This window comes from Tamandua tetradactyla, chromosome 3 (genome assembly GCF_023851605.1).
Source record: "Tamandua tetradactyla isolate mTamTet1 chromosome 3, mTamTet1.pri, whole genome shotgun sequence".
NCBI classification, from domain to species: domain Eukaryota; kingdom Metazoa; phylum Chordata; class Mammalia; order Pilosa; family Myrmecophagidae; genus Tamandua; species Tamandua tetradactyla.
Genome location: NC_135329.1, coordinates 127,798,632 through 127,811,522, shown reverse-complemented (window position 1 = coordinate 127,811,522; position 12,891 = coordinate 127,798,632). Strand labels below are relative to the sequence as shown.

The window sequence follows — 12,891 nt, the reverse complement described above, 5'->3', positions numbered from 1 at the left end:
ACTGAAAAAGTTTCTTTTTGTGTTTGCTCAGCACTTATCACATTATGGTCATTCTGAAGAATGGAGCACAGTCCATTAAGCAATTTGGGCAAAAATAAAGTGTATACAGTGTAATAAGTCCAGTGGCTGGATACTTGGTGTATTGACTGGGCCAGCCATTGGGCAGGGACTCGAGAGACCCACACAGGAGCACCTACCTCCTCTGTCTGCTCCCAGTGACTAGTACATAGTAGGTGCTCAATAAATATTTCAGGAAAACTAAGCAATGAATGGAATCACTGTCCTCCCAACTTTGCTTGCAGGACTATTGCTAAGCGTGTCAAAAAGGAAAAAACTGCTCTGTGACTGCTTGGGCTCATGAGTTAATGTTTGCAAAGCGCTTCTTGGGAAAAAAGAATGATATTTTTGTTGGCACCGTATCGTGTTTGCAGTGGCACATGAATTACTCCTTCTTGCCATCCTGCTGCCCACGCAGTGCAGCTCGCGCAGCGACGGGCGGGGTCAGAGCTCCCCCAGCGCAGCCGGACTGCCCTTGCTGCCTTCCCCCAGCCAGCTCCAGCGCTACGGGAGAGGTAGGGGCAGAGCAAATGCTGCGATATCGCAGTGAGGTCTTTGAGGAGACCCGGGGCAAAGAGAGTTTGGTTTGATCCCGAGGGCTTTTAGAGCAGTTGGTGCACAGAGGAATGCAGGCTCTTAACCAGCCACTGGGACAGACAAGCCAAGCGGTGAGGACACCCATCCAGCTCCTCAAGGGGAGACAGAGGGTGTCGTGTAGACGATTGGGAGTATGTGCTAAGGTCGCTTTCTTAATCATATATGGTTCCATAGCATGATGCAAAGCCTTGACTTTTACTTGGCAGCAAAATATTACGGTTCTGTTAGAGGCAACCTGTAAGACAACAGATATCTTTTATAAGGGTGGGTGAAACTTTCGACTGTCATGATTTCTTTCTCTGATTTTTTTTTTTTAATATTTGATGATGGCTATCTCACATATGGTTGATCAAGGCTGCAATATCTTCCAACCTATTTGCTATAAAAATTTTTGGTTTTAGTAGCTCAATAATTAAGTAGTTCAAATGTGATTTGGTAAACAAAAGCTGCCTTTCCTATTAAGAATGGCTGTCCTTTCTGAACAAATTCAAGAAAAATAGTTTGTTTCTTTGCGAGGTTACAGCATATTAACTTTCAATAGATCTTGCACGATAAACACCTCAAAGTACTATGGGGAGAAGTGGCAGGGGTTGAGAATAGCTTGAATGACTGTTGGAGGAAGATCATGCCTTACAGGCAGGACCAGTTTCTATTTTCCATAACTTTGATGTGATTCATTTTCCAAACTACACCATGAGTTTTTCTCTGAGTGTGGAAAAATTTCCATGCTAATCATGCGCTAGCAGCTGTACATGTGGTAAATTCACTCTTTCTATACATTGTTTCTAGGGGCTGGAAACGAACGTCATGTGGACAAAAACTAACATGGATTTCTATTAAAAAGGTAGACTGCATAAATGATGTCTGTTCTGCTTCAAAGAAAAACCTCCGGTAAGTCTAGCTTTAGTTGAAGAGCATGAAGTTAACCCAAAGTATGGCTTAAATTTTGTTCTCAAAGAAAAATTATGGAAGGAAACTTCTTACATAATAATATGTAAGACTAATAATAATGACATTGCACTCATTATTACCCTGAAAATAAAAGCAAGTGAAATAAAAATTGTAGTTAGGTTACAGTAAGTAGCATTTGAAACTCTGAAAGATTAGGGCCCCTTAAAAAGTCACATGAAACATTTACTTGGCAGTGACCTAAGATAAGACAGAGTTTCTTTCCTTGACTCAGTATAGAATGAAAACCCTGTTTTTTCATTAGCACATGGCTTGAGAATCAATTTTGTTGTTGTTTTTCTCTTTAATTTTAAGGTATTTGATACTAGACAGTCTGTCCATGTCTTATAATAAATAGATGAGAGTTTGCTTTAGGAAAGTTGAATTGGTCATTATAAATTAGGGCAAGACTTGTTTCCTCTTCAGTATGTTCGTATATTATTGCACGGCCGGGTGCTGTAAAATCATTTAGATCACAGTAGAACAAGCATTATATACTCTGGCTTGGAGACCAAGAGGAATCCCTGGACGGAGGTTTGCCAACTAAAGTTCTATGGTAAAATGAACACTTTTAGTTTTCAGTGTGCGCTGATACCTATCGTGCATTAATTTCTTTTGCTTTGGGGGAAAGTAATTAATGAATTTTAATAAAGTATTATATATTTAGGTAAATAAAATAATGAGGGAAAGATTGCTGGTAATTTTTATCCAAGTGTTTAATGAGTAAGCTGGTTGCCTCTTAGGGGGTTTCTTTACCAAATATTTTGGAATTCTGCTTGTTTTTGCTAAGTTGTTCTCTTCTATTTTTTTCTTTCATCGTGTGGTCAGTAGTTTTAATGGTGGGGACGTATTCTACCAAGGCAAATAAATGCTGAGTTTATGATATCTTGACAGTTTTCTGGAAGGTCCAATGAATTCAGGGGCATGGCTTTATTTCTAGGAAAAGGGAAAGATTCGAGAAGCTGAGCTAGAAAATTGAGATTTCTTATTAAGAGAAAGAAAAGAGGGCATGGGTGAGAGGCTAAGTTTAAATCAGTTAAGCACTATGAACTCAAGCATGACATTCCAATGACAAAGACAGAGTAAGACCACGCTCATGGGGATTTACTGTGCGTCTGTGTGTGTGTGAGAGAGAGAGCGCACACTGATTGATTATTATTTAGTCCACTCTAGTTTTTCGGGGGACAGGAACCCTATCCTTTCAACTCTGTATCATCAGCAAGGTATAGACAATAAACATTTACTGATCAATTTGGAGTTGCTTTTTTTGTAGCTACTTTTGGAGAGGTACACCACTTACTTGTATGTGCTTTCTCTTTGATAAGTCTGAATAAGGTAATCAGAGCTAAGCCAGAGGTCGATGGAACTGAATCAGACAAGAAACCAGCCATAAGGTGAGCTTGAGCCTGTCACAAAGTAGTTCCTCAAATTCTCATCATGTTAGAGTCACTTTTTAGTTAGACCACCAGGGGTCAGGGCATTGTCTCCAGAAAGCCTTTGTTAAAGTACACTTTTGATGTCTAAGAAGAAAGACCCAGGGCAGTGGGTCGCAAACTTTTAGATATATTAAAACAAAAGCAAAAACAAACAAACAAAAGAGCAACCGAGAGAATGTTCTAGTATTAGTTCCTGGGTCTCACTTCCAATATCGCGAGTCAGTAAGGGTGGGTGGGCGTCCCCAGGAATTTTATTTTGTGAAAGAGACAGCTGTTGGAGGATCTCACATTTTAGAAAAATTTCTGGAGTTTCTCTAGCTTGTTTTCCTCATGAACAAAAACGTTTCTCTCATGCGAAGATTATCAGTTCAGAAGGTACCAGGATCCTTCTCTGAGAGATAGACACAGGGCGGCTTAGAGTCCCACAGATCTGGGTTTGAATCCCTCCTCTGGCTTTGGGCAAAGCATTTTTCATTTTTGACACTTGGTTTTCTCCTCCTTTTAAAAAGGAAAGCAATATTACTCACTTCTTAGAATTTAAAAAAAACATAATGCATGTAAAACACTTAGGGGAGTGACTGGCACATAATAAAGCAATCAGTAAATATTAGCTTTTGGGGTGGGGAGAGAAGGCGAAGGTCAGGGATAAGCCCTCTGTCTCCAGGAAAATGGATTGGAGCAGACGGAGCTAAGGGGGTGACCCGCCAGGCAGTTCTTAGATCCTGGGGATCTGGCCAAGGCCTGAAGGTAGGTACTAGGTAGGAAGAGGAGTCAACATGAGGGTGGAAGACAAACTTTCTTCCCTGAACAGTTTTTTCCCTGGTAATGTTAAGGAGCAACCCACATGGCACCATTAACTGGAATTATAATTGATCCCTAAAAAGCTTTGAAGCTAATAGTTTAATTAATTTCCCTCAGGAGAACGTTATCAGAACTTCTAAAAAGGACACAGTGAAATGGATCAAATTTTGTGATTTGTTCATATCTGTCATTCACCTTGCGTTTAAAGAGTAATGATAAACAGAGGAACCGGTCAAAGGGAGGGAGGGAACTGGGGTGACAAATCACATAGACTGTAATTAAATCGGATACTTGTCTGACAATTCAGTCCAATGTCAGGTTGTACTGAACTGGCTAACTGGCTGGGATGTGCTGATGAAGCACTGAGAGTAGAGGAAACAGCACTGGAGTCTTTCTTTAAAGAAAAAAATGAAACTCGGTGGCATCTACATGAAGGAGGTGACTGAGACAGCTGACAAGTTAATACATGGGGGATATGAGGGATGGGGGAGCTGGGAGTGTGGTAGATTGTCCCTGCATGGATCCATCATCTTTCAGCCTCTCCGGACCTTAATTTCCTTTCTAAGTGACCTTCTAGTCCTGATACACAGTGAGAAGACATAGTATATTTTCATATTTATATGATACATTCACATTATGTTTTTCTCATCTGGAGAGTAGTGCCAAAACTCAGGTATTTAAGTTTTTCTAGCAATTTTGAGGAATTTACTGTGCTCTGAACTGTGCATTGTGGTGTTTTTTTTTTTTCCATAAGTTAAAATTTTAGCTAATCTTTTTTTCTGGGTGCATGGTCCAGGAATCTAAAATGCTGTTTTATTATTTTTTTTAACCATTGCTGTATTCTCTGGATATTATTGGTGCTTTCTCAGTAGAATCTTGGAAAGAAATGCTAATTGATAGACAGATGAGGAAGATGAAATGCTGCTAACAGCAGCTACTGTTTTTGGCGCGCCGGCGGCCTCCTGGGTGTTGGGCCATCAGGTCTCATCGTTGAGCCTTCTGCTAACCCTGCTAGGAAGTGTTCCTGTGTCCGTTGTCCACATGGATTGAGAGACGTTTCAGAGGTAGCAGCTGGCAGGGCCAGGGTTTGAATCCAGGTCTTTCTAATTCTGAAACGCATGTTTTTACTCCTATAATAAATTGCAAACCTGCTGAACTTAATGCTGGCTGTATTGATCCTGTGTAGTTTGCTCTTCGATTCAGAGTTTCCTAAATATTATTCAGAATTTCAACCTGGGGTGTGTAGTTAGTGCCCTACCCCCTCTTATTACAAGTGACCACATTAGTGGCCCACTCTATTACTAAAGGCAATGCATTAAAAAAAACTACTTTGAGCAATGGATTTACTGCATAGTCTGAACTTGTCTAGGCCATATTCATGAACGTAACATTTTTTCCCCTCCAGTTACTTCAGCTTTGTCAAATTTTCTGTTTTCTTGGGCAAATATAATTGTTGTATATTTCAGTGTTATAAAGCATCGATCTCAATCCTGTTTGAAACCATTACCTATGTCCAGTCTCATAGTCAGCAGATGCAATGTTTGGGAATCAGAAGAGAAGGGTGCCTCTGGGTCACCATCTCCTTCTCCTTCTTCTAGGCTTCCTCTAAGGGGAGGAAGGAGAAAGGACACATTTCTCATGTTGACCATGCAGTGGTGGTCCTTTCTCCAAGTAGGTTTCTGCCATTGCTCTGGTTAATGTAGACTGGCGGCAGCCTGAGGCTATTTGTGTGATAGGCACCCATGATTGAATTTTCAGAGAGCCCTCAAGGGCTCCCCGGCGATACAGTCTTTGATATGGGAGATCCTACAGCAATAAGATTTCATCCATGTAAACACCCCCAGCCACCTGCTGCTGGTGTCTCCTTGCTCAGCAGTCAGCCCTCATGGGTAGAACATGGGAGAGAACATGAACCTTGCTACTGCCCCCAAGTTCACTTGGCCCATGGCCATGCATATTGGTTGTCCCAGGGCTGTGGCCTCTTTTTTCCCAAAATTTCATTTTCCCTCAGTTTAAATGTGTACAGGGAGTGGATTGGCAAGGCCGCTGCACATGCAGATGTTGAACCTAGAAATGAAGTGCCAATATTCCTTTCCTGTAGATACCTCCTCTGAGGCTTTAAGGACACTCTTGGCCATCCGTGCACTTGGCTCAGTGGTAAGAGATGTGTCTTTGGGGGGTGGATGGAAAAATAGCAGCATCATTTCCTTTCCACCTCTACCAAGGCTACCTTACAACTTTGATGATTCTACCATCTATTTCCCCACCCCAGTTTTCTTTTTAGACTCAACTGGGAGAGGAATGGTGTAGGGAATCAGTCAGTAGCAGTAGCCTGTCCCATAGTGGGCTCTGAATGAGGTGGCCAGGTCCAGTTTGTTATCAGTTCTCCAGCCTTTTTGTCCTTATATAGGGGCCCTAATTGTCAATTCTGGGTAATAGGAAAAGTTGCATTCAATACCCGGTTGCATTCGTGAGCTTTTGGGGTCAAAAGTTAATTGATGTTAAAAATATTGTTATAAAGAGTTACAGGTAGCCAAAGAAGAAGAATCTAATTTCAAAGTGGGGAGCTGATTATTCATTCACTTTTGCATGGGGCAGTGTAGTTGTTTGGAGCTGTACATACACACCCCAGAAAAGCGTATTCTTAAACTAATCCATTTCTGTAGGTGTTGACCCATTGTGAGTAGGACTTTTTGATGAGGTTACTTCAATTAAGGTGTGGCCCACCTCCATGAGGATGGTTTTAATTATCTTACTGGAGTCCCTTATGAATGAAATGAAGTTCAGATAGAGAGAAAGCCATGGGAAGCAAGAAGCTAAAATTCAAAAGAACCTGGAAGAGAATGGAGAGGGCAGGAGATGCTGCCATGTGCATCACCATGTGACAGAGGAGCCAAGGACCAAGGCTCACTGGCCACCAGAATGTTAATCTTCAGGAAGCAAGCATTGCCTTGAAGATATCTTGATTTGGACTTTCTCTTAGCCTCAAAACCTTGGTCCCATAAATTCCAAGGAAATGAAAATGGAGAGAGTGATGTTTTTATTACATGACTCCATCCCTTGAACAGAGAATGTCAAGCGGATCATAAATGCAGTTCAGTCTTTCTACCTCCTCTCTGCATTTGAAACTCATACATACTGCTCCTGAGATGTGCAGGAAGTAGCACCAGTGGGGGAGAGGAGATTTCTTCTTCCAATTCTCCTTGATAATGAAGCTAATTCCAAGGCTGCACAGAATTCGACATTACAGTTACTGTTCTGAATGATGTAATTCTACAGTGACTCATTATTACCTAGAAAAACAGCAGGCAAAAAAGTTGGGGGTTCCTTTTTTCTGTGTTAGAACTTTAGTTCAACTTTCAGTGAGGTTACAAGAAGCAGAGAAAGACAAAATTTAAGCTGGCAGGTAAGATTTGGTATAGCTCACAGAAATTTAACCACTTTGATAAAACTGACAGCTGCCTTTTATGTTTTTCTGTCACATTTACCTACAGACACCAATTTTGTGCCTTGGTCCTATGAATTTCCCTTTTTCAAAATAATAAGTTTTGCACAATTAATGAAGTGAAACAGATAGCTATATTTGGACATTTCCTAGCTAGGTATTAAGAACATTTATTCCTGGGGCATGGGGTTGCAGATGATTTTAAATTTTATTTCTGCATTTTCTAAAATGTTTTAAAAAAAGAGGCATGCATTTTATTTCAGGTTTGAGTGACATAGTATCTTTTATTTTTTTATTTAATCCAATTTTAGTGATATATAGTATATATTCACAAACCATATAATAATCCAAATCGTACAATCAGTGGTTCATAGTATTATCATATAGCTGTGCATTCATCACAATTGATTTTTGAACATTTTCATTACTCCACAAAATAAATATAAGAATAAAAGTGAATATAAAAGTGAAAAAGTACACCAAAAACCTCCCATGCTCCCTCCCCCTATAATTTTTTTTTGTCTTTTTTTTTTCTTTCTTGTCTGTTCATACACTGGGTAAAGGGAGTGTTAGTCATATGGTATGACAATCACATGGTCGCACCTTAAAAGCTCTGTAGTTATTCAGTCATTTTGAAGAGTCAAGGCTACTGGATCACAGTTTAATAGTTTCAGGTATTTTCCTCTACTACTTCAATACACCAAAACCTGAAAATGGATATTTATATACTATATAAGAATAATCTCCAGAATGACCTCTCAACTCTATTTGAAATCACTCAGCCACTGAAACTTTATTTTGCTTCATTTCTGTTCCCCCTTTTGGGCAAGAAGACTTTCTCACTCCCCTGAAGCCAGGGTCAATCTTGTCATGGAGTCCTATCCCATGGTGTCAGGGTGATTTATATCCCTGGAAGTCATGTCTCACATAGTGGGGAGGGCAGTGAGCTCACCTGCTGAGTTTGGGGAGAGAGAGAGGCCACATCTGAGCAACAAAAAAGGTCCTCTGGGGGTGACTCTTAGGCACAATTATAAGAAGGCTTAGCTTCTCCTTCACAGGAATAAGTTTCTTAGGGGTGAACCCCAAGATCAAGATCCTGGCCTATCAAATTGGCTGCCCCAAAGAGTATGAGAATAGCAGGACTTCCCCAGGTGGGGAAGTTTAATATTTCCACTTTTTCTTTCCAAGTCCCTCAAGGGGATTTTGCAAATTCTTTTTAATCTTCTGCCCAGATTACTCTGGGATGTTTAGGGCATCACACCAACCTGTACAAATCAACAAGCTCTCACTCCCTATTCAAGGTTCCATGTAATTATGGCGGTCAAATAAGCTGACCACACAAGTTAGATTAGATAGTGTGCTACCAAAAATATAAAATTTTGCACCAAATAAACATATATTCCTTTGGTCTCACACATAAGTTGAAGTTTTAAGATGCAGTCTATATCATCCTTTGTCCTTTAGCCTGCTTGTTCTAGTTTGCTAGTTGCTGGAATCCAACACACCAGAGATGGATTGGCTTTTAATAAAAGGGGATTTATTTCATTAAAACATGTAATTCTTCAGAGAAAAGACAGCTAACTTTCAACTGAGGTTCTTTTATATGTGGGAAGGCACGATGATCTCTGCTGGCCTTCTCTCCAGGCTTCTGGGTTCCAACAACTTTTCCCAGGGTGATTCCTTCCTGCATCTCCAAAGGCCTGGGCTGAGCTGCGAGTGCTGAGATGAGGTATGCTGAGCTGCTTGAGCTGTGCTATATTGAGCTCTCTTATTTAAGCACCATTCAATTAAATCAAACATCATTCATTGCAGCAGGCATGCCTCCTAGCCGACTGCAAATATGATCAGCAACAGATTAGGTTCACTTGCCACTGACTCATGTCCACAGCAATAGAACTAGGCACCTTCACCTGGCCAAGTTGACACCTGAACTTAACTATCATACTGCTTTACCTTAGTCCTACCTGGATCAGCTTCATTCATATCTCTAGTTGAAGTCTGATCACTTTTTCAATGTGTTTACCAGTTGCTGATAGGTAATGCTGACTTTTGTAACTGCAGAACTCTAGCTCTGAGTCTCAGGTGTCACACAAATACCAAGAGTTTCAGAGAAGGATCAGATTATACACAAAGAGATCACGTGCATTTCTTTTATTATCAGAAAAAATTAAAATAAAGGAAGCAATTACCATTTAATAAAAAATTTACCTGGAAGAAGAAACAGGTAAAGTAGCTATGAAAATTTTGAAAGATGAGAGTTACAAGGACTTGCTCAACTAACATAAAATGTTGACAACAATTGCCAACACTTATGCAATACTTTCCATGTGTCAAAAGCTATTCTAAGTTCTTAATTGTATTAACCTAATCTTCTTAACAAACCTATGAGGGAAATCATAATAGCATACCCATTTTACAGATAGCAAAACTGAGCCAAAGAATGGCCAGGGCCTGCCCACTATTAAATGGCTGGTAGGTGGTAGGGTTGCAATCTGAGTACAAGCGCCATAGCTCCAGAGTTGTATTTTAAAGTACTTTACTGCATTGCAAATATATTTGAATGTTTTTAAAAGAGGAAATTTAAGTTGCATATATGTTACTAGAATAAAAGTTAGAAAAAAATGCACAGGAGTATGAAACACAAGGAACTCTAATGTAAACTATTTACTATAGTTAATTATATATTTTTAATTTAAAATTATAATAATATTATTCTAACAAAAGTACCACACTAGTACCAAGTGTTAACAGTTCGAGGTGGTGGTAGATGGAAATTGTATTTTCTGCATGGTTTCTCTGTAAACTTACAACTTCTTTAATTAAAAAAATTAAGAAAAAATAGGGGGGGTGGTCAGACCCCACTATGGTGGTAGAAGATGTAAATGTGAAACACTAGAAGCTTACCATTTGGGGAAAACCCTACTTTTAATAAGAGAGAATGAAGCTGAAATACAGAGCGAGGCAGGGACAAGAGACAGAGGGAGAAACTGTAGTGAGCAACTTCCCATTTCCGTGTTCTTGGGATCCAATTTGCTCCAAGATGTCCCTCAGTTACCCTCTATGATAAACCATTGTGTGTGCAAGTCAAGCATGGTGATCCTATTCCCTTTGTCTACTAATTGGTTTAGGAGGTGAGACCATTTGACCAGTTCTGGCCGGTGGGTCCTAAAGGAAAGGGATGTCTAGGATGGATATAACATGCTCATAAATAGAGTATCAGCAAGGAGACTTACCCCTACTTCCTGCCTTAAATGTGGGTGTGTGAAGTTTGTGCTGCTTGGAACCATGGCAGCCATCTTGCAACTATGGGGTCACATATGTAAAGAATTAAGGTCAATATACCAAGAAGCGGACAGACAGTAAGGACTCAGGTCCTTACAATGTTGTTGTGCTTCTGCTGCAATCCTAGAATGGCAAACTTCCAAACTTCATAGTATATAGGAGCAATAGCCTCTTTGTAGCTAAAGCCATTGCTGGTAGGTTTTTCTGAAACAGCTACAAGTACCCTAACTTATTTATACAGTAAGTAGCTGATGCAAAGGCTGTTGGAGGATTCAGCCAGGAATGAGAATGGAGGCTCAGAGCCAGGAGGCAATCCAAAAAGGGGTTCAGAGAGCAGAGCCTGTTTTTCATGAAGTCTCAGTGTGGGCTAATGGGAGCCCAATGGAGGAAAATGCATCTTTCTGTTTATGGAATTAAATTTGCTAGGTGCATAAGCAAAGGACCCCTCTGGAGGCAGTCCTTTCTTAAAGCCCACTTGCCAGCTGGACGCTTGTGGAGAAACTGATCTGTAAATGTGGTGCTGTGAAGGAACATGTGCTGTGAAAGGAAGAGGATGAGCCTAAGGTACTTGTAGCCCACCCACAGTCAACTTCAATAAAGAGGCCCATTCCATGATAGCCAGAAAGAGGAAACAACTCAAATGTCCATCAACTGATGAATGAATAAATAAATGATGGTATATCCATATAATGGAACATTATTCAGCCATAAATAAGAATGAAGTTCTGACATATGCTACAATAGCATATTGAACTTTGAAGACATCATGTTGAGTGAAAAAAGTCAGACATGAAAGGACAGATATTAAGTGATCTTGCTGATATGAAATGTCCAGAATACGCAAATATATAGAGACAGAAAGTAGATTAGTGGTTGCCAGGCCTGGGAGGATGGGAGAATTGGGGTTTGATGGCTAAGGGGGTGGCCTTTTTTTTTTTTTGGGTAGTGAATTGTGCTAAAATTGATTGTGGTGTTAGATGTACAACCTTGTGAATATACTAAAACTATATATTAGATACTAAAACTATACACTATAGTTGTGTTCTTTAAAGGGGTAAATTGCATAGTATACTAATTATACTTCAATAAAGCTGTTAAAAATGAAAAAAAAAAAGCCACAATAGTAAGGACTATAGTAGGTAAAGATTGGAATTATTAGCATAATAAACATAAATAGGCTGGAAATGAAAACAAGAATAGAAAAGCTTAATATAACAGATGAGACACCATAAATTAGTGAAATGGATTGTTGTATAATGCCATTTTCAGAAATTGGCTACTTGGTTAAAAAATTCAGCATAGAGCCTCCTTACCTAAAAATAATTATTAATTTTCCTTCCAAATGGTTTAAAGAATTAAATATAAATAGTTAAACCAAAACAACTTGGAGGAAATATAGATGAATATTTATCTGACTCTGGACAGTAAAGAATTTCCTAAACTTAAATGCAATTTTAAAAATCAGGAAGGAAAGACCTGATAAATGAAATTAAAAAAAAATTCTGTATGTCATAATAAACTAAAAGGCAGTCAATTTCTAAATTTAGAAATTTTATACAACAAATACATGTAAGAAATTGATTTTTGTGCACAGATGTAAAAAGTCACAAAAGAAGAAACAAAATATGAAAAATATTATTTTGTAATCCAAAAAAGGCAAATTTTCATATTAAAACATAAAATTAGGTTCCGTTTTCACTTCAAACATTTTAGCAAAGACTTTTAACTGCTAATAATGAAAGTTTTCAGGAGTTCTACAAATTTTTCACTTTGATTAACAACCTTTCTGCCAATAATTTAATAATATTCCTCAAAACCCTTAACAACATCTATATTTTTCAAACCAACATTTTTTCGTGTAAGAATTTATCCTAAGACAATAGTGGAAAAAAAGCCTTACATTTGAGTTTTCATCACATCGTTAGTTCCAATAGTGAAATATTAGAAGCTTGTTAAAATTAAAAATTTTGTTTATGACGAAAGAAACTGACTATTAAAACATCCATGGAACTACACAGCATAAATGTGAACACTAAGTTGAACCATTGTGCTGGTTTGAAACACTTATGTACTCTAGAAAAGCCATGTTCTTCTTCCTTCTCCAATCTTGTGGAGGCAGATCTACTGTTTAGGGTGGAACCTTTTGATTAGGTTGTTTCCATGGAGATGTGCCAGTTGTAAATGGGATCTTCTGATTAGGTGGTTTCCTTCAAGATGTATCCCCGCCCATTCAAGGTGGGGTTGCTTACTGGAGTCCTTTAAGAGGTAACTATTTTGGAAAAAGCTTCAGCACAGGCACAGACAGAGACATTTGGAAATGCAGAA

The 12,891-nt window shown here is 39.1% G+C and overlaps 1 protein-coding gene across 2 annotated transcripts in view; it reads left to right on the top strand.

The window, feature by feature from the left end:
- The first annotated feature begins 533 nt into the window (after positions 1-533).
- CYTIP (cytohesin 1 interacting protein) overlaps positions 534-12,891 on the top strand; it is a 63,817-nt gene continuing 51,459 nt past the window's right edge. The window contains exons 1-2 of one of the 2 annotated variants that reach the window (XM_077153883.1): positions 534-725; positions 1,444-1,545. The gene's annotated coding sequence lies outside the window, so the exon portion shown is untranslated. Of the gene's footprint in view, positions 919-1,443; positions 1,546-12,891 lie in introns of both variants that reach the window. The other variant, XM_077153881.1, reaches the window with a different exon arrangement.